This window comes from Balaenoptera physalus (assembly GCF_965194825.1).
Source record: "Balaenoptera physalus genome assembly, chromosome: 5".
In the NCBI taxonomy this organism is placed as follows: domain Eukaryota; kingdom Metazoa; phylum Chordata; class Mammalia; order Artiodactyla; family Balaenopteridae; genus Balaenoptera; species Balaenoptera physalus.
The window spans coordinates 144949889-144966429 of record NC_138884.1 but is presented as its reverse complement, the minus strand read 5'-3'; the positions used below and the strand labels follow the sequence as shown (position 1 = coordinate 144966429).

The 16541-nt window shown below is 39.1% G+C and overlaps 1 long non-coding RNA gene and 1 pseudogene across 2 annotated transcripts in view; one reads left to right on the top strand and one right to left on the bottom strand.

The window, feature by feature from the left end:
* LOC309661028 overlaps nt 1-16541 on the top strand; it is a 28576-nt gene that overhangs the window by 1285 nt on the left and 10750 nt on the right. The window lies entirely within an intron of this gene.
* LOC309660979 (ferritin light chain pseudogene) lies at nt 10-8463 on the bottom strand (annotated as a pseudogene). Its single transcript has one exon. The product of its transcript is annotated as a ferritin light chain pseudogene (transcript).

The following is a 16541-nucleotide window of genomic DNA, read 5'->3' as shown; positions in this document are numbered from 1 at the left end:
CAGATATCTTTAAATAAAAGCATTTAAAAATTATTCCTATTCTCCAACCACTAAATGTTTTATTTTCAGTTTGTTCCTAAGTATTGAATTTTCTTTGCTTACTGGGCAAAAGCAGAAGAAACCTCCATTGGTAGGAGGACTGATGATGGGTATTACTGGTTCTTTGGGATACCCATGGGATACTGATGTTCACTTGGATGATGGTTTATCCAGCTGTGGGGAGATGTTAAGAATGGAAGTGTAATTTGCCAGGTTCTCTCACCACTGGAAAATCCTGCCAATAGTAAGGCAATTCACCTCAAATTACAGGCCTCACTTCCACAATCCTGCCCTAAGGCCGTAGCTAGTAAAAAACGATTTTACTTCTAATTGACAATTCGACTTTCCTTTTGGTTTCTTGCTTTCAGAACTTTTTTTGAGGAGGGGTGAAGGGGTGAGCAGTGGATAGAATGACTGGAAATTTGGATGGATTACCAATTTTAATTGAAAATTTTAACAGACACAAGACATGAAGTTTAGAATGTTTGAAAATCATAATTATATTTAATTAATTATATATAAATTATGTTTATATATAAAGTTACATACGTATATATTTAATATCCAATAAGCAAATATTATTTTTGAGCGTCCATGGACCGTCCACCAAAACTGAGTCTCTACTGGGACTCAGTGAAAACCCACCAAATCTCAAGGAATCAATATCTTGGCGATTATGACAATAATGTAGTAAAATTAGAAAATAATAATAAAAAGATAGCTTTAAAAGGTCTGTATATCTGTAATATTAAAAAGAGACTGTAAGAAACTCTTAAGTAAAAATAGTTTACCGAGAACTACATGATAATGAAGAGCAAAAACAAGCCAGGAATTTTAGGTGACAGGTAAAGCATTCTAAGAGGGAAATTTGGAAGGCAAGAAGAATGGAGATGCAGATGTAGGGGGAAAATAATAACAATAATAACAGCACAACAGCAACAAAACCAGGAGAGAGACCACACAGGTTGATCAAGATGAAGGATCGTGAACTGAGAAACCGCTTACTAGTATTTTTAAAAGACAATAGTTTTGAATAAATTAACTGCAACAATGCAATAAGAATGTGTTCCATTCAGATCGGTGTTTAGAATGGAAGGGGGGTTATTTTACAGGAAATTAAATTGATATTGAGGAGCTGTGATAGAAATGCAGGTACCAATGAAATAATTGTCAATGCATGTTGTAAGTTACCACTAATTTCTTAGTTATTTATGCATCTGAGATCCGTAGAAGAGAGAGTAAAAAATAAAGAAGAATAAGGATGGTTAGTTTACCATGTTAGCAAGAGAAGTCCACCTCACCCAGGGATTACTGCAATCCTCTGCTTCATTCCGGGGAGTTCAGTCCTGTTTTCTAGATTTCAGAGAAAAATGAAGCATAGAACAAACTTTCTCACTTCTCGGCTTGCCTGGCAGAATGTTTGACCTAATAATCTGAAGTTTCCAGGTAGTATAATTTTCAAATACCAATATCACATGAATCATAAGATATTCTCCGCAACTTAAAATTAACTCTATAGTAAATGAAGCAATGAAAAGAAGCCTGGAGATGGGCTTATTAACCTTTCAGCTATATAATAAGATAAATATGGCAAAGGGAGATCATTCCAGAGACTTTCATTTGAGATCCAAAATGAATATGGATTTTAAATTACTGCTTATCCTATAAAATCTTTTTCCTTCATGGACCAAATATGAGTCTTATCTGCAACATATCAATGCAAAGGTAATTTATACTTTTAAACTGGAAATATACCATTGCAACCCTGGTCTGCTTTATACAACATTTGCTATCTTAGATGGATTTTCCAGTTTTTAAATAACAGAATAAGTTGTGATGTTTTATAACATGCATTAAAATTTCGTTCACTGGTGACATATGTTTCTATCACAGTTCCTCAGTATTATTCCAATTTGCTGTTAAATTTGTCCCTTCCCTTTGTTTTAAACTGATCTTTTTATAGATGTACAATATTATGTAGTTTAATTGAATACTTCAATTCACTCAACAAATAAAAAGCAACTACTACATGCCAGGTCGAGGGTTGTGTGCTCAAAGATAAAGCACTGTTTTTCTCAAGTAATTAACAGTCTGGTGAAAAAGAGACCCATAAACAGATATAAGACAGTATTATAAAGGCCAGATAGAGACATGCATGGTGCCTTATGGGAGCATTTAATAGTAACATCTAATCCTACCTAAGGAGAACAGAGATGAGATCCTGGAGGGTGATTAATAAACTGGGCATTAAAGGCTAACCAGGCAAAGGGTTATGGGAGGGTTGGGATTGTGGAAAGCATTCCAGCTTGCGGGTGCAACGTGTGTAATGCCGCGGAGGAAGAAATTGTACAGAGCGCACAGGGACCATTATCGAGTCCAAGCTTGTGCTGCTCACCACATGACAGGCCAATAAATCAAAAGACAAGTCGTTGGGGACAAGGAATAGTGACTTTATTTGGAAAGCCAGCAGACCGAGAAGATGGTGGACCAGTGTCCCAAAGAATCATCTTACCCGAGTTAGCATGCAGACTTCTTTTCTAGTAAAAGGGGAGGGAGCATTGCAGGTTGTGGCACACTTCTTGCTGCAGGAATCCTTTGTTCTTGCAGCCGTCCATGTGGGGCCGGTCACAAGGTTCCTATAAAGCTCCAGCAAGACAGATGTTGTTCTCTGTTCTGCAACTTTGTATCTCTATACGAATGGAAAAGTGTTATTCCTTTAAAGATCAGAGCCTTGAGAATGGGCTATCCTGTATATTTCAGGCTTTAGGCAACATTATTTTACAAAAGGTGCAGAGCCAGCATGGCTAAGCACAGGCAACAGAGCACAAGTGTAAGGGATAGGGCTAAAGGAACAGATCCAATATGGAGTCAGGTTTGTTATTCTCCGTTACAGGACCTCAAGTGGTGTTTGTGGCAGGTATAAAGGCATAAAGCTGGAGAAGTAGGCAAAGACCAGGTCATTTGGGATCACATAGGCCTTGGTGAGCAATCTTTATATGATTCCTTGGGGGGTAAGTAAGGGGCAGCTTTCACAAAACCCTATAGTGAGTAGAGACAAGATTCTAGAGGACCGGTGTGTAAGAAGGGTCACAATAAAAAGGTGGTGACAGTGTTCTAGACAAGACGTGACAAGAACCAAACCAGGGCTGTGGACATAGAGACTGAGATGAGGGATGTATTGGTTTCCTATTGCTGCTATAAGAAGTTACTACATAGTTAATGGCTTAAAACAACACAAATGTGTTACCTTACAGTCGTGGAGGTCAGAAGTCTGAAATGGGTTTTATAAGGCTAAACTCAAGGTGTTAGCAAAGCTGTGTTCCTTCTGGTTGCTTTAGGGGAGAATCTGTTTCTTTGCCTTTTCCAGATTTCCTGCATTCCTTGTTTCATTGCCTCTTCCTTGCATCATTCTGACCTCTGTTTTTGTCATCACATCTCCGACTGTGACCCTCCTGTCTCCCTCTTATAATGACTGTGATCCCATTGGGGTTGGCTCACCGAGATAATACTATCCTGTGTCATCATCCTCACCCCCAAATCCTTAACTGAATCACATCTACAAAGTCCCTTTTGCCATGTAAGGTAATATATCCACCGGTTTGAGGGATAAGGATGGAAACATCTTTGACCGGTCGTTATTCTGTCTACCACACAGGACAAGTTGAAAAAATATTTAGGAGGACTCGGTAATTTACGAAGATGGTGTGGGATGAGTGAAAGAGAAAGTAAAACATGCCCAGCTGTTTAACAGGCTGACTTTAAGAAAAGAGGTGTCATCAATGGCGATGAAGTATGCTGGAGGAGAAACCGTTCAGGTGTCAGGGTTATCATTCAGGTGTGAGGTGAGGAGCACGTAGAGATGGGGGTGCCTGTAGAACATCAAGCCGACAGGAGACGTCTAGCTATCCAGCACGTATGTTGCTATCTGAACCTGAAGCATGGGTGAAAACTGTGTTGGAAGTTTAGATTTGGATGTTTCCAGCCTTTAGGGAGCAGAGTTGAAGCCGTGTTGGACGAAAACACATGGGGAGAAATTGAGAGTGGGGAGAACAACAGGGAACCGGCATTAGGGGTGTTTGGAAGAGCAGCCCTCACCGTTGACCAAGGAGGATTTGTCAGAAAATTGGTAAAGGGAATACTTCAAGAGCCAAGGCAACAGAGCCGTGGTTTTTACACTGTGCTGCTCAAAGCCCCGCTAGGGGTTACTGCATTTCACAGTAGCAGAGAGGAGTGAATAAATGGGACTCCACACTGCTCACCAAAGTCAGAGTGACTGTGCTTTCATTTGAGTCATAGGTTCACATTTTTTCCATAGGGTTTTATTTAAATAAGGGGCTTTTTAATAAAATTGTATTTAAAATATGAAAATCTCTAGAGTAGAGAAGTTGGGGTAGAGTGAATGATGAACATCACATGGTCGCTTGGCTAGAGCATTGGGTGAATGTAGCCAAAAACCATACAGCTGTGATTGCGTTTATCAATCTGTGTAATTAACAACTCGTGTTGTCGGTTCCCTATGTTCTCATATAGCATCTTGTACATAGCTTGATCGTGGCTCGTTGCATATTCCATTTTCATTTTTGTTTTAACTTCTCTGTATCCCCCTCTAGATTATGAATATACTAAGGATCTCCCCAGTGGCTTTCATCTTTGTATTGCAAGTGTAAAAAAATGCAGAAAAATGTATTCCCTAGACTTCATCATAAGGAGAAATTTTGCCTGTGTTTAGGTAAAGAGAGAGACCTCAAAAGCATGCTTAAATAAAATATGATGCCTACTAAACTGCTTTGTGGGAGAAAGAGAGATAGATTGTTTTGTTCCTGAGGAGAAAGGAGAGGAAAAGGAAGAATGAACGAAGAATAAAAAGAAAGACGGCAAAGAGAAGGCAGCAGATCTTAAGATGCAACTCCAGTCCATAAATTGTCAATAATGTTTCTACGCTTATAAATCCTATCCTTTAAATTAATAACTGATAAAGGTTATGAATTTTGGTCTGAGCTAACATAGAGCAAAACAGAGACAGTGTGTATAGAGGAGGTATTTGGCAAAAGAGCCATGGAAATGTAATATCTGGGAATTTGAAGAGATCACAAAGAGGCTTTGAACTTTAACTGGCAAACAAAGGGTTTTTGAAATAGAATATTTTAGACCAGTGCTGCCCAACAGGAACATAATGTGAATCACAAAAGACAAGCCACATAGGTAATTTTCAGTGTTCTTGTAGTCACATTAAAAAAGTAAAAATAAGTAGTAGAATTAATTTTAATAATATGTTTTATTTGACAAAATATATCCAAAATATTTTCATATAAGCATGTAATTAACATAAAAATGATTAATGTACTGTGTCACATTCCTTTTTTGATACTAAGTCTTCAAAAACTGGTGCCCATTTTGTATTTACAGTACATTTGCATTTGAACTAGTCACATTCAAGAACTCCATATGTGGCTAGTGGCTTCTATATTGGACATCAAAACTCTAGATTTCCATAGTCCAGGTAACCTGCAGCTGATAGTAAGATTTCATTTTCAGTGCTCCCCTGGGATTGTTGAACTTGGACCAAATATGGAACTACATCTTGGATAATGCTTAACCAGTAATACATTCTCACCATAGCTGCCTAACTGTTGGATGCATATAAGTTAGGACTCAACAGAGTATCAGTGAACACAGTTTCTTGAGTAGGAAGAAAATGGTTAAGCATCAGGTCTTCAATGCATTCTCTTCCTTTACCTGGAAAATGCCTCCAAGAAAGAACAAAGGTGACCCAGTCAATCTTCTTATACACATTCTAATTACAGAACTCCTGGGAAAAGCACTAATGCATTCAGTAGTGGGAGAGTCTTTTATCTATGGAATACTTTGAGCCGATGCACCTGGTCTGTCCATGATTGCTTATGATAGTCTGTGGATTGTGGGGGGCGGGGAATGAAATCTATGAATGTGTGGCCATGGCCTTCTAGGAAATGTTATGAAAGCTATTTGGTATAAAATGAAGGAATTTCAGGATTAAAACAGATCCCTTCTGTGTAGGTACTGTAGTCACATACATTGTTAGTGATCTCCTACATTCATCAGGGCCGGAAGGTATTGATGTGACAAGAAAGCACCAGGGCACCTGCACTAGGGATTCCACGTTTCTCTTTGCTTTGCCTGTTCCATGGATTAATTTTAAACTCAAAATTATTACTAAAGTTTGAAACTCTGGTTCAAGTGAGTCTGGTTTGATAATTCAGTCCTTGGCATTTTTTCATTAAGAGATTAGAATATTTAACGTGAAGAGAATGAGGTCTGTAAAGATACACTTAATGACTCGGTTGCCAATATTGCCCTGATAATTAAGCAGGTACTCGAATGCTTGGCAAAGATTACTTGATCTAGAGTGGTGCTGTTCTAGATGGTAGCCCCTAGCCATATGTGACTATTTAAACTTTAATTAATTAAAATTAAAGTTCAGGTCCTTACTTGTATTAGCTACACTTAAAATGTTCAGTAGTCACATATGGCTAGTAGCTATCCTATGGACCAGATGAATATTGAACATTTCCTTCATTGCAGAAAGTTCTATTGAACAACCTTGCTCTATACATTAGAGATTTTATTGGGAAATCGAACGTCACAGACTAGAGAGAGAGACTTGGGTTTGAGTCAGAACATTTCAGTAAAATAAGACAGAAATGTCAGGCATGCAACTATATTTATGACTATATGACTATATGACTATATGACTATATTTAATGGCCAGCACTTACTCCAAATGAGTTAGAGCGTATTGTTGTGTAAGCATTTATTTTCCCTACTTTCCTGCCTTGGTAAAACATCTCCCTGTTTCTCCACTGCTTTTCTATTCTCTTGTAAGTTTAAATCACAGTATGTAACTAGGAAAAGAATTTGCTTAGGTCTTTTTTTTTTTTTTCCTGCTAAAAGCTTTATTGTTTCCATTTGGTCCAAGGGTTGGGAGAGGGCTCCAGGGTAATTAAAAAGCTGCCTAGTGGCTGCAGAGAGGGGCTTCGGGCAGAAACCCTGACACCGGAGGGGCTCCTCAAAGGCTCCTAGCTGTCCTTGAGGCTGTCTTTCCAAGTGATGCTCGCCCAGCCCGGCCTGGGGACCAGCCGGCCTGCGCAGGTCGGTCAGGTGGTTGCCATGTTCTGGATAAGTTTCACCTGCTGCTCCAGGAAGCGGCTCTCCCGGAAGTCACAGAGGCAGGGTCTGCAGGCGGAACCCACAGCGTGCATCTCCGAAAGGGCCGAGTTCGGGTCCTTCTCCGTGAGCGTGGTGACTTCCACAGCACCCTGTGTTTCACCCCACTCATCTTGGGACGGCTTCTGCACATCCTGGAAGAGGGCGCAGCCGCCGCGCTGGTTTTGCATTTTCAAGAGACGCTGGATGCCCTCTCGCTTCTCCTCGACCATTTCGCTGAAAAGAAAAGTGGTCCACGCCGGCCAGAGCCACATGGTCGTGGTCGAAGTAGAAGCCCGGAGAGAGGTAGGTGTAGGGGGCCTGCAGATGCCTGTTGACCAGGCGGTTGACGACAGCTTCTACCTCAGTGGAATAATTCTGATGAATCTGGGATCTCATGGTTGATCGGTAATAAGGAGTTAAGATCAAAAAATGGTGTTGGCAGGTCCTGGTGGCCGAGGGTAGATGAGTGGCTGATTCGGAAGGTTGAGACTGGGAAAAAGGTTGGAGGGTGGGCAGAGACTGAAGCAAGAGGCGTCCCTGGGTCTGGTGCATCTAAACACTGTTGAAGCAGGAGACAGATCTGTAGGACCATCGAGTGCACTGCCGCTTAGGTCTTGAGAGGTGAAGGAGAGTGGAGAAGAGGAGAGAGTTTTAATGGGGAGAGACGGGGAAATAGAGAGACTGGAGAAGGCTGTACATTCTGCCATATAATTCTATACTTGGGAGTATACAGTATTTTTAATAGCATTACTAAACTTGAGAATAGGCAGATGTGTGTATATCTTCTGTTAAAGGAGCTAAGTTTCAGATATGGATGGGTATGGAAAAAGATGACTTCAAGATAAAGTAGGGCTCTGGAATCATATCAGTCGTGAGAAAGGCTTTGACTTTCCCAGTATTTTAAAATTTGCAATTCAAGCCATATATCTAGGTCCCAAAGAGAGATAGGGAAGATGCGTAATATTTTGATTATATCAGTACGACACGATGCCTGACATTAAATAGATCCTCAATAAAATGGTTGAATGAATGAATTAATATCCAGTGCCAACTGCCTTTCTTGAAGCAACTTTTGTTCGTAGACAACTCTTGGGGTATGGGAGGTCAATACAGCATAATCTTTGACTTGCTTTGATTTTGCAATGACGATGTGAATTTGGATCACTGGCAGTTCACATAGTAGTACTCTTAGAAGCTAAAAGTAGACTGGGTTGGGCTGGAGGCCCCTTAACTTTTGAAAGTCTATAGTGTTTCTTTTTTTTTTTTTTTTTTCAAAGAAATTCACGGTCTTTTATTTATTTATTTATTTATTTATTTATGGCTGTGCTGGGTCTTCGTTTCTGTGCTAGGGCTTTCTCTAGTTGTGGCAAGCGGGGACCACTCTTCATCGCGGTGCGCGGGCCTCTCACTCTCGCAGTCTCTCTTGTTGTGGAGCACAGGCTCCAGACGCGCAGGCTCAGTAATTGTGGCTCACGGGCCCAGTTGCTCCATGGCATGTGGGATCTTCCCAGACCAGGGCTCGAACCCTTGTCCCCTGCATTGGCAGGCAGATTCTCAACCACTGCGCCACCAGGGAAGCCCTATAGTGTTTCTTTATTTAGATTTATTCCTACACTCAAAACTCTGAAGTAACTAAGTATACACCAATCTGAAGCACATTTCTACCTACAGAATAAATCTTGTAAATTGAAAAGGATTTTGGAGACACCATCAAGTTGAAAAAACACAAAAAAGTAGATGATATGAAGATAGTCACCTTTTTGACTCATTCTAATAAAGACAATTCTAGAAGTGCATCTCAGTTTCGATCCCAGCAAACCAGTCCTGAGATGTGGCTCTGGTGCCAAAATTGCCTTGTCTGGAAACTGGTTTAGATTCAGCATTACTGAACTGTATAAAAAAAGACTTCGTTAAGTCGGTTTTCATTCTATTTATGCCTTTGTCATTTCTTTCAGCGTTTAAGTGAAAATAACACATAAGAAATCATTGCTGAGAGGCCTAGAACTTATCCTCAATTATTTATTGTGATACTCCTCTCTCCACCCACCATTACACTCTAACATGTCAGATATCAGTTAAAGGCATGTTTAAGACTCTGTAATTCTCAGCATGGTAACTGTTTTGACTATATTTAATGGCCAGCACTTACTCCAAATGAGTTAAAGCGTATTATTGTGTAAGCATTTATTTTCCCTACTTTCCTGCCTTGGTAAAACATTTTCCTGTTTCTCCACTGCTTTTCTATTCTCTTGTAAGTTTAAATCACAGTATGTAACTAGCTAATGAATAGGATTAGATACCAGGTAGATACTTATCAACCTGAGCCAACCAGGTTGATAAACATGGGAAATTACCACCAAACTGATGAATGGATAAATGCACATATACACATCAGACACCCTGGCCTCACATTTTTTCCACAGGTTCATGACGATGTGAGACATTTCCCCTTCAACCCAGCCCCTCAACCTGGATTTTCCTCTCTTAGAGAATGGTATCACCATTCACCTCATTGCTCAAGTCAGAAATTTGGCTATCATTCTCAACTATCACCCCACTCTATCTTATCTACCCATTACATTTGGTGAATTTAGAGTCTAATTGTATAGCATACATGATAATTGGGGTGAAGCTTAGTTCTTTCCCTTCACCCCCTGCTGGAATTATCTAGATTTTCTGCATGAATATGTGTCATCTACGGATGATTAATTGTATAGACTTTAGTTTTTCTTTCAGTCACAGACTTTTCTATTTCACACTTGAATCAGTCATGATCTTGACTTTGTAAAATCTTACTGTGTTTAATAGCTTTTAGTTATTGAATAAGAAAGGAAATAGGGATTTGGATGTATTAAAATACTGGCTTTTGCCATTTTTCTTAATTTGTCTTCTAAAGAACTTTGATGAGAGCCTGGCCATCTGTATCAAATGTAGAATAAAACTCAGAGTTAGCCTTCCTATAAGTAAATATAAATGTTTATGCAATTACCTCACCCATACAGCAGTTATTGTTAAGAAAACACTCCACCATCTTGTCAGTTATCTCTATAAGAGTCAGAGAAAAGTATGTTCATGGCACTACTTGGTTAGTTGGCTAGTTATAATTACTATATGTGTTAGCTCTCTGTCATTTACTGGAATAAATATCAAGGGAAATTAAGAGAAAATAATAGACATAATCTGTGCATATAAGGAGATACAATCTAATGCAAGGGACAGTATAAGAAGAGATTTTAAATAAGTAAAATTCATAGTCAACTAAGGTTATAAAATTACATATTCAAAACTTGAGTATCCAGATAATGATATTTTTTATAGTATCATTGAAATGGTATATAATAGGAGACAAATGTCAATGGCACAATAAGTAAATAAATGGGATAGAACATAAGCATTAAAAATGTTGCTTTCCAAAAATGTTTAAAACATGAGAAACGCTCACAGTATTACATTGAGTAAAATTAATGTATGAGTCAAAATCAAATACACAGTGAAAAAATTGAGTCTGTGCAGCTGCCAGAAGTTTACCTTTCACTCTTATGTAAAAAAACAAATCTCTTTTGCAGCTCAGTTCTTACAGTTGTGTTTGCTCTACCCCTTCTTGTTGGTATCATCTATTATTATCTATCTCTCATCAGTTTGTGAAATCTTTGGCACCTGGCATGTATTCATCAGAATAGGCTATTGTGCACTACAGTAATAAACAACACACAAGTCCTATTAACTTATAACCATAAATGTTTATTTTTCTCATGTTAATATCCTTATATATCTCATGTTAATATCCTTCGCTGGTTAGTGTTGACTCTTTTCCTTTAGAACTTTATTTCCTTTAGAACTTAGGGTAATGGAACCATCTCTAGCTGGAAGGAGAAAAGAGGCATGGCAAACCACAAACACGCTCTTAAAAACTCTGCATCTCTTTAACTCACACCACTTCACACACAGTTATTTGGCCAAAGCAAGTCTAGATTCAGCAGAGTGGGGATGTTGAAGCATCCCTCCAAGAGGGTCACTGAAAGAAGGGAAGTAGTAACATTTGATCTCACAGCAAGCAATGACCCTCAGCTCTCATTTTGTCCACTATCTCACATTAATTAACTTTCGCCACTACTCCACTTTACTTACCCATACTCATGTCACATCCTATACTATGGTTTTGGTCTCTCAAAGGAGCTCAAACCCTATCTCCCCACAGAACCTCCTGACTCCTTATTGCAGAAGAGGTAGGAATAGTCCACTTAATGTGCTTTTAGGAGATGTGTTGCTCAAAGTCAAAGAGGCCTTATCATACACTTGAAAATGGGTAGGGGCTTTCTCTGTGCAGGGCTGGAGTGGTCTGGTACTGGCAGTAGCTGGGAGTGTCGTCTTTCTCATAGATGGTTAGACCATGTATATTTGCCCTCTCTCTCTTTAGAATTCCTTCCAACATAATCAGGTAGGATGGGTGAGTGGAATGGGGATGGGATCAGTTAACTCTTAATAAAAATTGAGGTAACTATTCTATGTCTCTTGGATATCTTGACCATTCTTCTTTCTGCAATGGTAGCCTTTACTTGCATTGAATATTCAAAATATGTGGCCATTATTTGGGCATTGGTCTAGAAACAGAAAGAAATTTTCAGTTTAGCACTTCAGCTCCAGAACTTTTCAACTTAAACACAGAGTAGTTTCTCTCTAAAGTCTAATGATTTTCTCTGGGTTGTGGGACTATATATGAGTTTCTATTTCTTTTATTTTTTTAGTTTTCTATATTTTCCAAATATTTACTTTACAATAAGCACATTATTACTTTTACATTTAGAAAAAAATACAGTAAACTTATTTTCAAAAACAACATAAAAATTAAGAGTCCTGCATGAGGAGACTGACTTCAGGGAAATCAGGGATAATTCCATGTCACTTGAGAATATTTGTAATATCTTGTTCATTTTTATATTTCTTATAGTTCCCAGTGTTGAAAGATGTGTGTGACCCTTGTGGTGGTATTAGTTTTAGGAACACATTTATATCCAGATCTACGCTAGACAAATCAACCTTTGTGTGTGTGTGCTTCTGGGCAAAGATGACCAGAGAAGGCATCCCAAGGGACAGGGACACTGCAGAAGTTCTAGGGCTTTAGACCCCTACTCCAATATAAAACTCTTATGAGTTATCCTGAACCAAAAAGACAGAGAACGTTTTAGATGGATTTTCTCCAACTAAACCATCTATGTTCTAAGAACCTAGAAGCAAAAAGTAGACCACATGTTCTATCTTGTTCTTTCCTTGCTGAAGCACAAATATGTTTAAGAATTTCTAATTTAGAGCACACCCACCAGTAAGCAAAGGAGCATGCAGGAACAAGATACAAAGCCTTGGATGAGTGTTTGAACATTTTCTTAGGTATAGAGAAGCTTTCTGCTTTTGGATCTATTTACCTAATGTAAGATGGGGAGATTTTGAGTCAGTAGAGTTAAAGACCCAAAGAGAGACCAAAGAGAAAGGGAGGGATAGAGGAAAAGTAGAGAGAGAGACAGAGAGACAGAGAGAAACAGAGATTGACTGACTGATTTTCTCAAGGGGTTTAGGTCATGGAACATTATTCTATGATCCCAGGAAGAAAAGGTCTGGAAAAGGTACATTCACATGCATTCACTAACAAAGTGTCCAGTAAAATCTCCTAGGATCTGACCATTTCATAGCACCACCCTTTGTCTTTGTTGAAGAAAAGTGAAACTTGCTGGGAGCATTCTGAGCCAACATTTGACACCATTGCAGAAGCTAGTCACTGAATGTAGAAATGAAGAGATGGATGTTGGATGGATGAATCTTCTAATGTTTCAAATGGATTGGAGAGAGATACAATTTTTGGCCTTTATTCATCACTATACTAAGTCTTTACCCCAACCAACTGGAAGATTGATCATCAAATTTTCATGCATATGTTTTATGAATAATATTAATAAATTCTAACATGTAACAGATCTTCTAAGAAATATGTATCTGGATTATCATATTAATAGTCACAAAATGGACAAAGCTGACACTTCAAATGTACAATCCTCTGTCATACTGACAGCTTTATTAACTATTATTTGCATTATTTTACAAACAGCTTTTAGGGATGTTATGGTTTACTGGAGCAGTACCTTTGTATCATCATGGCTTTTCTGGCTGTTACAAAATTCCCTTTTGAGAACACATCAGAAGATATTTCTGAATTTAAAAATTCAGGTCAAATTATGAAAATTAAAACAATCCTAAACTCAAACCTGACCATGTAAGAAGCCGGTAAAATTCAATATAAGAAGAAAAGTTAAAGCAATCTCCAATAGTTTAAAAGAAAAATAAAGGATTTTTGTATAAAAAGATAATTCTTTACCACCTTAATCCATTATTAAAGGTGACCATTCATCCTTAGTAATCAGATCAATTTGTGCTGAAAATTTAGTTCTATATGTGTGAATTGGAAGTGATCTTGTTAGTGTTCTACTATATCAAGTTTGATAAAATCCCCAATCCATTTCAGTTAAGTTTCTATTGATCCACTTAAGAGATCAATCTGGACTTGTTCAATTCTTTTGTCAAGGGATTTCATCTGGCTTGAGTTTAAAGTTATGAAATAAACATGATTTAGAAATGTAAGATGGAATAAAAAAGAGTCCAGATGAGTGTTGACAATTACTTAACTCAAGTTTTTGCATTTGAGCATTTGATAGGGCATTGGCACTTAGAAATAGACTCGAAAAACAATAGGACAAAGAAGACAGAGTGCCTTTCAAAGTAGTGAAGGTCATACCTTCCCTCACTTCCACTAGTGACTAGGTTTCTGTGTCACTGAACAATGTGAAATCCATTTGTCAATAAAATAGAATTTTACTTTTATTCTTTAGTATGTTTTACGTCTATTGATACTGGCTTTCATTAACTAAATGCTTCCTTCATATCTATTTTTCAGTTTCTTATTATTTTCTGCATTTTACCCTAAGTTTTCTGAGGAGAGAATGAATGGATTTTCAAATGTGTGAAGATCTTGGGGACACTGACAAGAGTTTCACCTTATAACCATTTTCCTGACTCCTTCCCTTCAGGAACAATTTTAGAAGTGGTGCTAAAAAAGATAACTGCCCAGAAACACTTCTCTTTCATACGAATTCTCTTCTCATACTCGTAGAATAGGCGAGGATCTCCTTTTAGCAGGAAGCATCTTTAAGACCTTGTGTTCCACCTGGTAAAGAATAGGTATATAGGTATGCAGTGATTCTGCATGTATCACATTGTCAGGGAAGTTCGCTGTCCTTTTCTCTTGGGGGTACCTTCTTGAGGACAAAGAGATTTGAAGGTAGAGACTCAACATATGCCAACAAGTCAGAGACTATAATTGGTGGTCACCATGGTATGTCATGCCACTGTACCCATCAGCTTTCAGTTAGGAGAACAGAGCCGCTCTAAGTTCCATGGGAATAAAAGATTTATTAGATTTTGTGGAAGAAATTAGACTATAGACAAATGTAGGAGCTTGCTGAGGAAGTGATGTTCTGGAAGGGTGATGTTGGAGAATTAGAGAAGCAGTTACTAAAAATCACAGAAGTGCTAGCGCAGGCAGACAAATAGAATCTTGTGGGGAAATCCAAGAATCTAAGCCTTCGCGGTAGTCAAAGTGGGACCAGAAGTACACTCACACGCTCTCCCACAGGTTCTAACAGCATCAGACAGAGGAGGAAAAAATGATGAGGAAAGACAAGGCCGTGGGCAAGGAATCAAATAAGATGCGCCCTTTCGTCACATTTTTATTTCAGTTATTGTTATTATTAAATAATTATTAAAGGTAAATTTTAAAGACCTCTGTTACGGTTATTTCTCACATTTGTTGGTTTACTAGGTGAAAGGCAACAGGCTACTTAAAAAGTTTCACCCTGACATACATAGAAGATTTGGGGGTTCAACTTGTTTCATTTTACAGATGAGCATGCTGAGACCTAGAAAGTTAAAGAGATTCATTCAAAATGACACAGTCAAGATAGAGTTCTGTCGGCCAACTCCTACCTCAGTGCTCTTCCTGTTATACATGACTCCTCCTTGAAGAGATATTTTGATTTAAACTGCGGTCAGGTCTCACACTTTAAAACCCTAATAAGATCACTTCTGGGACTTCCCTCGTGGCACAGTGGTTAAGAATCCGCCTGCCAAGGCAGGGGACACGGGTTCAAGCCCTGGTCCGGGAAGATCCCACATGCCGCGGAGCAGCTAAGCCCGTGCACCCCAACTACTGAGCCTGTGCTCTGGAGCCCGCGAGCCACAGCTACTGAGCCCACGTGCCGCAACTACTGAAGCCTGCACGCCTAGAGCCCATGCTCTGCAACAAGACACCGCAATGAGAAGCCCGTGCACCACAACGAAGAGCAGCCCTCACTCGCCGCAACTAGAGAAAGCCTGCGTGCGGCAACAAAGACCCAATGCAGCCAAAAATAAATAAATAAATGAATGAATGAATAAATAAATAAATGAATAAATAAATAAATAAATAAAACTCTAATAAGATCACTTCTAATTCACACATATAGAACTAAATTTTCAGCACAGATTGATCTGATTACTAAGGATGATCCTGTAACTGGCCTTATTGACATTGACCTTGGCAAATCCACTTTTCAAGGCTTAGTTCCAAGAGGCAGGATGGTCTCCTGCTTCCATAGAGGCCATGTTGAAAGAGGTGGGTAACAAAATTTACTGTATTCTTACAACATAAGCATATTCATCTTTAACCAATTTCACCCAGCAATTCTGAGAACCTATTCTATGCCATATCCTGTATTAGGCAATAATAAGAGGTGCAGAAAAGATGAGAGATGACCCCTCTGCTTTAGGATGATGTAAGTTTCAGGTAATCCTACTGATCCATTCTATTTTCTTGGGTCATATTCAGCTACCTTTACATCAGCTTTTTAATGATTGAAAATGCTTGCTAATGGGGCTTCCCTGGTGGCGCAGTGGTTAAGAATCCACCTGCCAATGCAGGGGACGCAGGTTTGAGCCTTGGTCTGGGAAGATCCCACATGCTGCAGAGCAACTAAGCCCATGCGCCACAACTACTGAGGCTGTGCTCTAGAGCCCGCGAGCCACAACTACTGAGCCCACGTGCTGCAACTGCTGAAGCCTGCGTGCCTAGAGCCCGTGCTCCGCAACAAGAGAAGCCACCACAATGAGAAGCCTGAGCACTGCAACGAAGAGTAGCCCCCGCTCACCACAACGAGAGAAAGCCCGCACGCAGCAACGAAGAACCAATGCAGCCAAAAATAAACAAATAAATAAATTAAAAAAGAAAATGCTTGCCA